The 13,466-nt window shown below is 33.0% G+C and overlaps 1 long non-coding RNA gene across 1 annotated transcript; it reads right to left on the bottom strand.

Moving 5' to 3' along the window:
* Positions 1–715: 715 nt before the first annotated feature.
* LOC110465119 lies at positions 716–13,232 on the bottom strand. Its single transcript, XR_002464578.1, has 3 exons — positions 12,400–13,232; positions 2,371–2,644; positions 716–1,916 (listed from the first exon to the last, which is right to left on the bottom strand). It is a non-coding gene; the product is annotated as an uncharacterized LOC110465119 (long non-coding RNA).
* Between the last annotated feature and the right edge of the window lie 234 nt (positions 13,233–13,466).

Raw genomic sequence — 13,466 nt, 5'->3', positions numbered from 1 at the left:
GTATATAATTAGCACGCAACGAGTGACGCTACCAATCAATAAATCAATTGATCAATCGATACGTATCTTTTCGAAATAGGCAAAAATTTGCTAATTTGAAGCAAAAAAATGATCATATCTATATTATTTTGTTTAATGAAACATTCAATTGATTTTGCGATTAGATATGACTCGCTTTACCTTAATAATTTTTGCATATTCTCAACTCACACTTTTCGCCCAAAACTCGCACAATGCTTTTTTAAGTGACTTTGGACGTTACGTGTTAACTGTGTGTTCATATTACAATTGCAAAAATAAATGTCTACAGCAATTATTTCATATGAAATTAAAACAAATCTCAATTAATTTATGCATGAAATATTTGATAGGAATGTTTGTTGTGACTTCAACTTTAATAAAATAAAAACATTGTTAGACAACACAGCATTAAGTTAAAGATAGCAAACAGATCAGTAAGATGAACGTAAAACACACACAGGTGAATACATCATTAAATACAGGTAATAGATACAGCATGCTAAACATACTACATCATACAGCTGTTTCGTCCTTCTAGGGCTCATCGGCGATGCAGGGAGCAAAACAGTTGGCAAATAAATCAGAGGAAGGTATGTATCAGATATAGATTTCTACTCACACTAACAGAGCAAGTTATAGAAGTACAAGGGGTAGCATTGGACTATTACCAAGGTAAGTACTATTAGAAAAAAAAATGACTCTGACAGGAACTTATATTGTACCAACGAGTTTAATACAACTATCACTCTGGTAAGTACTAATACAAGTACTAAAAAGTAAAATAGAACTGTGACTCAGATAGGGTTTTATATAAGTATTAGAAGGTAAAAGAGGAAATGCAAATGAGAACAGTGGCACCTACATTTATGTATACATTAATGGGGCTTTTATCGGGAATAGGTGCCAACTTGTTATACAATAATGTTAATACCAATCAGCCCTCACAATATACTTTAGTTATAATAGTTCTTCTCACTTTAACTATTAGGTCATTACGTAGAAAGTTGAATAAGATTGAACTGAGTAAGATAATGTAACTTCTATAGGGCAATGCGATGAATAATTGACTAATAAAATACTGAAATTACAAAAAAATAGTCTTAATAAGGGAATTTTTGTTTAAATATTTTTGTCAAACTTTAATGTAGGTATTTCTAGTTAATTCTAACTCCACCAGTGTGAAATATTTCCTTACACACTGTAAGTCTAAATTTGGTAAGAAAGCTAAAATTCGTAATTATCTCCCTTTGTCCGATAGTTAGATGGTGGCTATGGCAGTAAATTAGACATGTTTTTTGTTTGTGATAAGCATTTTTGATTATTGTGTATCAGTAGTTATATATAGTATCTATGCTTATGATTTATCAGTATTAGCTAATACTCTGTATCAATACATATTGTTTCCAGATCTACGAACAATAATTGATCAGGATGGCTGCTGTTACATAAGGTCTTCGAATTGTACCACATCAAAATCTTTTTTTTTTAAATTGACTACTTCATATTTTTATGTATAAAGCATTTGTATCAAATATAAAGTTGCAAGTTTATATATTGATATATAGCATTAAATTAAGCAAATAGAAATATGTTGTCTGACCCACTAGGAATAATCGTTAAGAGCAGTGGATAATTGTCCTTGTGTTCGTTGTTTATCAGTAGATTATACAAAGTTGCTAGTTTATGTGATGATATATAGCACTAAATCAAGCAAATATAAATATGTTGTCTGACCCACTAGGAATAGTCGTAAAGAGCAGTGGATAATTGTCCTTGTATTCGTTGTTTATCAGTAGATTTTTCTCACAGTAACAGTTAAGAAGAACAAGGAATTTGATGTAGGTAAAAACATGGCCGTAATAAGTTTTCTCAGGATTGCTTGTTCTCTTCATTTCCTGTTAAAATACAAAATAAATACTGTTGTAGGGCGCTTTACATAATAAACGTCAACCATACTTTGATATTGTCTCCTAATCAATTAGATGTCTACTCATTGATGGATTTTACTTTGATTTAATTAGGATGCAACATATTTAAGTATGACAGGATTATACCTTAGATAAGAGGTGGCTTTACGGCAAAGATGTGTTTCATGTATTAAGATTAGCTTGGTATTGAGTGTGTGTTTAATATTTGTTATCTGTAATGCTAGTGTTATTAAAGGTATGTGATATTTAACTGTGAATATTTGAAACGTTTTCTAGATTTCACATGGTATTTCTATTAAAACTGTACATGACTTCGTTTTATATATTTATCTCTTCCAATCTTCAGAGAAGTATGCAGTATCATTTAAAATGAATGAGAACATAAAATTGATAAATGATAGGAACATAATATTTAACATACTTGACATTGAACTACCGTCTTCTGTTCACAGGGTGACTATCCTGCTTTGTAGATATCGTCATCCTATGACGACCGCCTATAGCTCGTTTGTGAGGTAACAGCCAGGTCTGAAGTGATCTGATGTGGACCACATATCTCGGTGCTACATGTACATGCCCGCCGCCACCAGGTTGGGCTTCTCTTCGGATGTCGGCAGGTAAGGCATCCGAAGATTGGATGTCCCTATTTTGGACGACGCCACTTGGTGATTCATTCTGTCGTTGGAATTGTGGTTCTGGAGGGGGAACGAAAAACATAGATTGATTATTTTAGGTCGACAAACGTTTTTTAAAAGCTGTGAATTTATCGCAATATGAACACAAAAATATTTTATTGCAACTTTCAATATGTTGTTTCATTTTTGCAATGATGTTGATCAAAGAAACAATTAAGTTGCATCTGTAACGAACAAAACGAGTTGTATCTGTGATGCAGAAACACAGTTGTAGTTGTATGTATGGAGTATATACAAGGTTTTAAGTATGTGTTTTAATCTAGCAATCATAAAGTTGCACTTGTGATGTTTTGAGTTGCTCCTTGTATACAAACCTTGCTGTAGTTGTATACGGTATGGTCAAATAAAGTTTTATATATAAAATTGTCCCTGAGATGAACTTCCAAATTGTAGTTATATTTGTGTGAACTAAAATGTTATCTTTTCATAAAAAGATCCTTTTATGAATAACGTTATACAATTTGTTAGCAAGTCAACTCATTACAATATATATCTGTGATTTACAAACAACATTGATGCACAAAGTTGAAATAATGTATATGATGTAAGAAATTGTATCTGAGATTTTATAATAATGTTGTAGTTGAATATATGAGAAATCTAATACAAAGATATGATTGTAAACGGGAAACAAAGCAATGTTGAAGTATATTTAATGTATAAAATGGTGCATATAGCTGTAATTTACAAAGATATAGTTGTATCGTTGAACAGCAAAATGAAGTTTATTTGTGCATGTATTATCTATGATGCAAAAATGACCTTGTAGGTTAATTGATGATGTAAAACGTGATATACAAACAAGTTCTTTGTTGTGTGCATGTATAGTGTAGTTTTTCGTGTGATGTACAACTTGATATTCGTCTCAAACGGAAAAATGAGGTTTCAAATGAGATATATACAGTATATATAGTATCATTGAGTTTTTAACAACCGCATATCTTTATCTGAGTGATGTAAATTCTAAACTGTAATTGTATGATTAATATAAGTATTACATATGTCAATGTTTTAACAAAATGTTGTAATTGCACTAGAATACAGCTTTTTTAATTCATCAGTGATGCTAGAAGCTAAAAGCTGGGAATCAAACTTGAACTTATGAACTTCTGTTCATAAAGACATTAAATTAAATGAATGAAAACTAAGAAAGGAGTACTAATAATTCGTAAAATGAATATATTATGAACCGTGCCTTTCCTAAAAATAGCAAACTGTGGCTTTCATGATACCCACCAGCAAACCTTAAATCTTTAAAGATGAACGCACACAGCTGTGATTGCACTTGTGCGATTTCTTTATTAATACAGTGTGCCAAAAATGATTTACTGTAACAGCCAGCTATTTCCTCCTTTTAGGACTCTAGTTTTTAGGTGTTTCTAGGGACCAAAAGCCCTGAATTAATTTGGTCAATTGTTCAACTAAGTGCATAACAAAGGTACGCACTAACTTGTACATGTTTGTGTGATAATCAAACACAAATATAGATATACCTGTGACGCCCAAAATACCTAAATAATGGTATAGGAGTTTCTATGGTAAACGAGAAAAGTGTAGTTTATAATAAAGAAATAATTGCTTGTGAGCTATACAAAGTTACAGATGTATCGATAATGTACAAAATAGTGGTTGGATCTGTTTTGTGCAAAGTTGTTATATATCTGTACTGTAGGAAAGTCTTTTTTCACTCTGTTATCTATCAACATCAATGAGGCTGTTGTTGTATTTTTGGTGGACAACAAAAACCAATCTGTCTAATGTCAAATCCCTCTACAACTAATTTAGACATTGAAGACCAATTTGTACATTGTCAAAAAGCCTCGACAATCAATGTATTTTGTCCAGTACCTCAACAATCAAAACATTGTCCAGTACTTCAACAACCAATATGTACTTTGTCCAATACATCAAAAACCATTCTATACATTGTGCAGAACCTCAACAATCAATCTATACTTAGACTAGTACTATTAAATTGAATAAGTCAAGCCCATAAATGACCAATTTATACATTGTCTAATAAATCAACAACCAATCTATGCATTGTCCAATGCCTCAACATTCTATCTACACAGTGTCCAGTACCTCAACAATCTATCTACACAGTGTCCAGTACCTCAAAAATCCATCTATAAATTGTCCAGAACCTCAACAATCTATAAATTGTTTCCTACCTCAAAAACCATTTCATACATTGTCCAATACCTTAAATACAGATCTATACATTGTCCAGTACTTCACCATTTAATATATACATTGTTCAGTACATCTACAATCAATCAATACATTCTCAATTACCTCAGAAATCTATCTATACCATGTCCAGTACCTCAGCAACCAATCCATACAGTGTCGAGTACCTCAGCAATGATAATATACATAGTCAAATTCCTCAACAATCAATCGAAACCTTTTCAAGTAACGCAAATACTAAATCATACATTGTCCTGTACCACAACAATCAATTCATACACTGTCTATTACCTCAACAACTAATCTATACACTTTCAAAAAAACTCTTTTTTACAATGTCAAGTACCTCATCAATCAACTTTACATAGTCCAGTACCTCAACTACAAAACTATATATGCCAAGCCCCTCAATAACCAATCTATACATTGTCTAGTAACTCAACAACCAGGGCAATACATTGTCCAATACCTCGACGATCTATCTACACATTGTCCAGTACTTCAATAACCAATCTGTACACTTTCCAGTACATCAACAACCAATCTGTCTAATGTCCAACACCTCAACAACCAATATACACATTGTCCAGTACCTCAACAGCAATTTGTGCATTGTCTAAAGCCTCAACAATCAATGTATACATTGTCCAGTACCCCAACAACCAAATAATTGTCCAGTATATCAACACCCAATAGAAACATTGCCCAATACATCAAAAACCATTCTATACATTGGCCAATAACTCAATAACCAATATATACACAGCCCAGTCCCTCAATAACCAATCTATACACTGTCCAGTACCACAACAACCAATTTGTACATTATCTAATGCCTAAAATACCATTCTATACATTCTCCAGTACCTTAGAGATCAATCTTTACATTGTTCATTACCTCAACAATATATCCATACACTGTCAAATACCTCAACAATCAATCTTTACATTCTCAAGTACCTTGAAAACCAATCTAGACACTGTCCAGTACCTAAACATTCAATCTATACATCATCCAGTACCTTGAAAACCGATCTAGACACTGTCCAGTACCTCAACAATCAATCAATACATTGTCCAGTGATTCCACAATCAATTAAAAAAGAAAAATTGTATTCATTGTCCATTACTTAACAATTTATCAAAACGTTATATGTACCTCAACAACCAGTCTGTAGACTGTCCAGTACCTCAATAACTAATCTGTGTACTGTCGAGTACCTCAACAACCTATTTGTACATTTTCCAAAACCAGACACTTGACAATGTATCATTTGATTGTTGAGGTACTGGACAATGTATCATTTTATTTTTGAGGTACTGGACAATGTGTAGGTAGATTGTTAAGATGTTTGACAAAATATAGATAGGTTGTTGAGTTATAAGACATTGTAAAGATTGGTTATTTAGGGGCTCGACATTTAACATTTGGAAGTTAAGGTACTGGACTATGTATAGATTGATTGTTGTGGTAATATACATTGTATAGGATGGTTGTTGATGTATGGATCGATTGATTGTTGAGTCACTGGAGAATGTATTGATTGATTGTTGAGGTACTGGACAATGTATAGATTGATTGTTGAGGATTTTGAAAATGTATAGATTGACTGTTGAGGCTTTGGACTATGTACAAATTCGTTGTTGAGGTACTAGACAGTATATAGATAGGTTTTTGAGATACTTGGCAGTGTACAGATTGATTATTGATGTACTGGACAGTCTACAGATTAGTTGTTGAGGTACATATAATGTATTGATAAATTGTAATGGACAATGAATAAAATGGTTTTTGTTGATTGATTGTTGAGGTACTGGATAGTGTTTTAGATTGGTTTTCAAAGTACTGGATACTGTGTAGATTGACACAGTACCAGGACAGTCAATATATACATAGTCCAGTACGTCAACTTTTAAATTGTATATTTCATGCCCCTCAATAACCAATCTATACATTGTTGAATACCTCAACAATCTATCTACACAGTGTCCAGTACCTCAAAACTCCACTGATAAATGTTCTAGTACCTCAACAACCAATCTATACATTTCACAGTACATCACTATTCAATCTATACATTGTCCAGGACCTCAACAATCAATCTATCCATTGTCGAATACCTCAAAACCATTCTATACATTGTCCAGTACCTCGACAACCAATGTGTACCTAGTTCAGTACCTCACGACCAATCTATACACTTTTTTTCGGGTATTTTCTTTCGTGGTTTGAAACCATTTCGATCGTTTCGTGGTACAATATTCGGAGATTCCCCATGTGAACAAAGACAAATCAAATATATCAATTAAATTCGTCGTATTCATTTTTCCTGACACCGTAGCATCCACAAAAACCAGGAATGTTTTTATACAACGAACATTTCATGCTATACGGTATTGACTGATTGTTTTGGTACCGGATATAAATTAATATCTGAGTAACTTGAAAATGTATAGAATGATGGTTGAGGTATTTGACAATGGATAGATTAAATCGTGGGGTACTGGGCAATGTATGGATTAATTGGTGAGGTACTTTACAATGTATAGATTGATTGTTGAGGCACTTGACAATGTATAGATTAGTTGTTGAGGTATTAGACACTTTATGGATGGTTTGTTGAGGTACTGAGTAAATTAAATTGCCTCAACAACCCCTCTTCGCAGTGTCTTGTGTCAAAATAACTCTTATATTTGAACAGTATTAAAGTGTTTTTAGTCATGGACAGGACCTGGACAATGTATAGTTTAATTGCTGAGGTACTGGACAATGTACAGATTGGCTGTTTAGGTACTGGACAATGAACAGATTGGTTGTTGATGTACTGGACAATGTATACATTGGTTGTTGATGTACTAGACAATATATTGATTGGTTCCTGAGGTGCTTGACATACAAAGTTTGGTAACTACGGTACTGGACTATGTATATAATGGTTTTTGAGGTATAATACAGTGTATAGATTGGTTGTTGAGGTAATGATCTGTGTAAAGATTGATTGTGGAGGTACTGGACAATGTATAGAATGGTTTTCAGGTATTGGACGATGTATTGATTAAGTTGAGGTACTGTATAACATGAAATACTGTCCAATACTTCAAAAACCATTCTATCCAATGTCCAGTAACTCAACAATCAGTCTATGCATAGTCCAGTGCCTCAACTACCAAACTTTGTATGTCAAGACCCTCAATAACCAATCTTTACATTGTCTAGAACCTCAACAAACAATTTGCACATTGTCCAGTACCTAAACAGCCAATCTGTACATTGTGCAATTTTATATGTAAAGCCCTCCAATAACCAACCTATACATTGTTTAGTACCTCAACAACCTATCTTCGCAGTGTCTAGTGTCAAAATCACTCTTGTATTTTATCAGTATTCAAGTTTTTGTAGCCATGGACAGGGTATTTATATTTGATTCAAAAACAGATCTGCTTTTGAACCCCAAAAACGTTAAATAGAATCGAAGACGCATTTAAATTTGCATAATTGGGGATACCTTGAACGTCCATTTTCAGATATCGGCACATGAGCCCTGCAGAAACGTTTTATATTTCAAAAACAGAATTATGTTGCCAAACAAGCATATTCCAAGTACACTGCCTTAAAAAACCCACCTTTTTTCATTAGCGATATTTATGATTCTTCAATGAACTAATATGAAGTGCTTAATTCCATCCAATCAAAACCGTTTTTGTTCATGCATTTCCTTAAGAGCTTCTTTTAATATTGTGATTTATCAAAAATGGGTATGTGCATTTTTACAAGTTATATAAATAAAAACCATACCACGTTCAATAAGAAGTGTGATCTATTAGAATTCAATGTATAATTCTCCAGTCAAACCGGAAGTAACAAATAAACGAGAATTGAGATCATGGGACATCAGACTACGTGATATCCGGTTTATTAATAGCATTTACGTAATACGTGGTAAAACCTGCAATCGTATAATGCAATGAATGTGCTTATTGTTAGACACGCTATATTTATTGGTGTGGATGTCATTATATCTAGACATACAACACATGTGAGCGTGTTTGTTGTTATATTTAAACAGTATAAGCGTATGCGTGTGTATTTCATAATGTCTGGATATGCCTCTCGTATGAGTGTTTTTGTCTAGATATGCTGTAAATGTATGATCACATTGTCTGTATATACAATCATGAGCTTGCAGTTAGTGACACTACAGACTATTTTACCACAGTGGTTGTCCGCAATCTTCACTTAAAACATCATCAACCTGAACGACATACTACTTTAGCAAAAGTTCTCTTTCTTGATAGTTACATCCATACATCCACTTCCTACAATGTGTACATGTCTCAGTTCATTCGGTATTTAAGAGCTTGCTCCGAATATCATGACGTCCGTGATAGATGTCGACTACTGGGAGACAAATTAGCAATTGTTTCATAGTCGCCATTACGATCTCAAAGGAAATATGCTATTGCTTTGTACGATATGCTGGTCGATGTTTTTTATTAAATTTCTAATATGTCTTAAGGTTTTATTGTCAGTACCAAAAATCTCGCTTTGAGGAGGTGCTATTACTTGGGTTTGACCTAGATTTTAGATTGTCGATTTTGAGTTCGAATTAATATTTTTCTGACTGTTGTGCATTCTCATTTTGCTTATTTTATGAGCATGTGCATCATTCAGTCTATATATTTAAGTTGGTATGGCATTATGTTAAAACATAATATATGTTGGATTGTGTATGTCTTTATGTCAAGACACAATATATGTTGGTGTGTCTATGTCATTATAACTGATCAGTGTGGTTACAATTACATTTAGAAATGATATGTGTATGAGTAAGAATGTTACTGTATTAAGACATGACATATGTACATGTATTAGTGTGTATATCATAATTTTGCTAATTAGAAACCAACAAAACAATGCACTCAAATTCTCATTCATTCTATACGTTTTTTCATTGATGTAGCAATGTTCATCTTTTACGGAAACTACCCTGTCAGACAAATGGAATGGTGTTGTAATGATCAGAGTTACTCATTCAATGTCATTGAGAACAAGGGTATAAATGTTGTACTGTGATAAATATTGCATTAAATCTGTTAGAATACATTAAGATTTTAGTGCATATCCATTTCATCTTCATTTGATTTTATCGTGACTAGTCAGTTTCCTCTGTCCATGTGATTGAGTTCACATTGATACCTCGTATGTGGCAATAAGGTACATTATTTCGTATTTAATATGTTTTTATTTGAGTTTCATTTTGTCAATTTGTATCTTTTCTATAAGGCTTACTGTACATGTAATTGTACACGTGCGTGTTTGTACGGATTCCACGTGCGTTCTGTGTGATATATGTTTTCGTTTTGGAGTTACGTAGCTAGTGTATGTGCGTTATATACCACTTATATGTTTAAAGCTTTAATTTGTTAACGCCTTTTGAGGGCTTTCTTGTTTATTCTATTCTGCAACTCATTAATGTATTCATACTGAAGATAAATGTAATTTGCTCCAATTTATACATTACAATAACAATAATAGGCTAGGAAAGAAGATTGACGCAGTTCGTTGCCCATCTCCAGTAGGAGGAGCCATTGCTACCAGAACACTTGTTACTTTGATTTATTGTTGGAAGTTAAATGTATTACAAAATGACGTCTTTTCATAGTGCAGCAAAAACGTCAATGTACTGGATTCGGTGTTTCGAGGTTTAGCAGAACTTATGAAAGGACATTTAGGCGGTGTGTAGCTTATAAGAACTACAATTCTAGAGAAATATGGAATGATCCCCTTCTTGCAATGCAATAGATAATCCTCTGTTAAAGTTTCAACTATTAAATTGACTTCATGAATGTAGTAAGGACATTTACTCACTGCAAAGTACACAATAACAACGACAACTGCTTCCTTATATCTAGAGTTCCTCTCAACTAATAAAGAAGACGACACACATCGTAACATTTCCTTGTCATGAGCAAAACAAACTTGATACACGTAATAAGGAAATTCTGATGTTCAGTGTACAAGTACAAGAATGTTTACTTTTATAGAAATATCAGTCTTTTAAGTTTCCTTATAGAAATTAACAATATTTCCGTGTCAAACATGTTTCGGGATCATTGTGTTTCTCGTTTCCTTGTGTGTCGACGGGGTTAATATATTTTTTCAGTGTGTGTTGACGCTGTTATACAGTTGTCTGATCGCACAACGTAACACGATGTACTGTGTGTGAACGATGTGTGCACCGTGCACGATGTGTGCACGAAGTGCGAACGATAAAAATTTGGACGATTATTGCTTGCGCATATTTGTGCGGACTATGGACGAACGTTATGTGATGACAATCGTGGTTGGTGTACATTGAGAAATGGCTTATCAATATATACGCTTTCGTGTTTAAACATATAATCTTGATTTTTCAAGTATTTTTCTATATTCTAGCTACATTTTTCAGCTGATCTTTCTATATTTCTCTTAAATTTAGAAATGGTATTTCAGTGTTTTTTAATCGACCCAAATCGACTCTTATAAAATTATAATGCATATGGAATGGTCCCATATACATGTAAACATATATCTTGGAGCATGAATGTCATAATATCAAGATATACAATATGTTGGTGTTTGTATGTTATTATGTCAAGATATACTATATGATTGAGTGTGTATGTCATTATATCAAGATATACTTATATGTTGTAGTGTGTATGTCACTATGTCGACACATACTATTTGTTGTAGTGTGTATGTCACTATGTCGACACATACCCTATGTTGCAGTGTGTATGTCATTATGTCAAGATATACTGAATGTGGTAGTGTGTATGTTATTATGTCGACACATACCCTATGTGGTAGTGTGTATGTTATTATGTCGACACATACCCTATGTTGCAGTGTGTATGTCATTATGTCAAAATATACTGAATGTGGTAGTGTGTATGTTATTATGTCGACACATACTATTTGTTGTAGTGTGTATGTTATTATGTCGACACATACCCTATGTTTAAGTGTGTATGTCATTATGTCAAGACATACTATGTCTAAATCAACAATTGTAGGAGTGTATTTACTGTGTCAAGATATGCAATATATACAGATGTGTGTAAAGCAACAAAACAATGTAATCAAATTCATAATCGTTCTACGTTCTAGCAGTGCTCACCTTTTACAGAAATTATCCCTCTCCGACAAATGATACTTATAGCGTTGTAAAGATAATAGTAACTCCTTAAATTTCATTGAAAACAAGGATATAAATGTTGTACTATTTAAAGATATATAACCACCTTTATATTCATTACTTATCACGTTTGTTGGGTGATAAAATCAACGGATATGGGAATATATAACTGATTTTATAATGATTCTGAACGCAGCTGTAACTGTTGTTTCATTATTGAATACTTCTCAAAATTTATATAGCGCACCATTGATAATTGGTTAATGGTCCATACATGAATATAAAGGTTTATTATGATAAGGTTAATATATACACTTTAAATCGACCTATTTTATCTACCAATTTGGAATATATGGTAAAAACAAAAAAGAACATGATTACCTTTTATGAATCTGTAACAACCGTATTTTCAACATCTGCCACTTGTCCAGTTTCAGTGTATTAACCAGGAAGTTAGATGTTAACCAACGACTGCGTCCGTCTAATATATGTAATACAAGCTCCTGCTTGCCGTCTGCCTCGTTTTGATTGGTTCAGACGGATTGAGGCACCTTTGTGTAGGATATTTGATAAGCACATGTAATATGTCTAGCTTGTCGCAAGAACAGCGCTACAGTGCTAATGTTAATTGTTCAATTGTGCGACGTTAAATAAAAACTCTGGTATCTTGTATCATAACAAATATATCTTACACGTATATGTGATACGTTCTTCTTCTAACGTATGACGAGTATGTGCATGATCGGATATCGTTGACAACAGTGAGATAATAACCAGACTAGTTTTGATAAGGATATAAGTTACAAAAGTTGAGTTGTGATATCTTTCAATACAATACCATCAAGGTCGGTCAATACAGTTGTAAATAGCGTCTTCTTAAAACTGAATTTAGAACAAAAAACTTCTGCATTGTCAAATAAAGGACGAAATCAGAACCTAGGACTAAACAACATTTTTTGATTTTTTGACTAACTTGATGTGGTGTTGACTGACTGTTGAGTCCTAATTTCAGCAGGTATATGTTGTTTCTGTACAACTCTGTAATATTGTATTGAATTTTTTTAATTGAATGTACTAACAATATTAAGATTGTGCAGTCCAGAGTATCAATGATATGTTCATAAGATTTTCACATGAAGTTAAGTCAAGTGATTTTGCTCTCGGACAAGGTTAGTATGTACAAGTGTTCTATTGTAACTTTTCAGTACACTCTCCGAGTTTGTTTGTTGTGTTGAAATGTGTTGCGTTTTGTTTTTGTTTATATATCTTAGTTATTTCCCTTGTTTGTTCTATTACTTTGTCGATACATATTTTTGTTTCACAGTAAAAACCTACTTATGGATTTCATTATCAAAATAATTCTTTTCATTTTGGCCACTTATTAAGATAATTGATATAGGCTTGCCAGTTACTCGACTCATTTGAGTGTACAATCCACACCAATAAAA

Source organism: Mizuhopecten yessoensis, unplaced genomic scaffold (assembly GCF_002113885.1).
Source record: "Mizuhopecten yessoensis strain PY_sf001 unplaced genomic scaffold, ASM211388v2 scaffold11057, whole genome shotgun sequence".
In the NCBI taxonomy this organism is placed as follows: Eukaryota; Metazoa; Mollusca; class Bivalvia; order Pectinida; family Pectinidae; genus Mizuhopecten; species Mizuhopecten yessoensis.
This window is presented reverse-complemented; position numbering and strand designations above follow the sequence as displayed.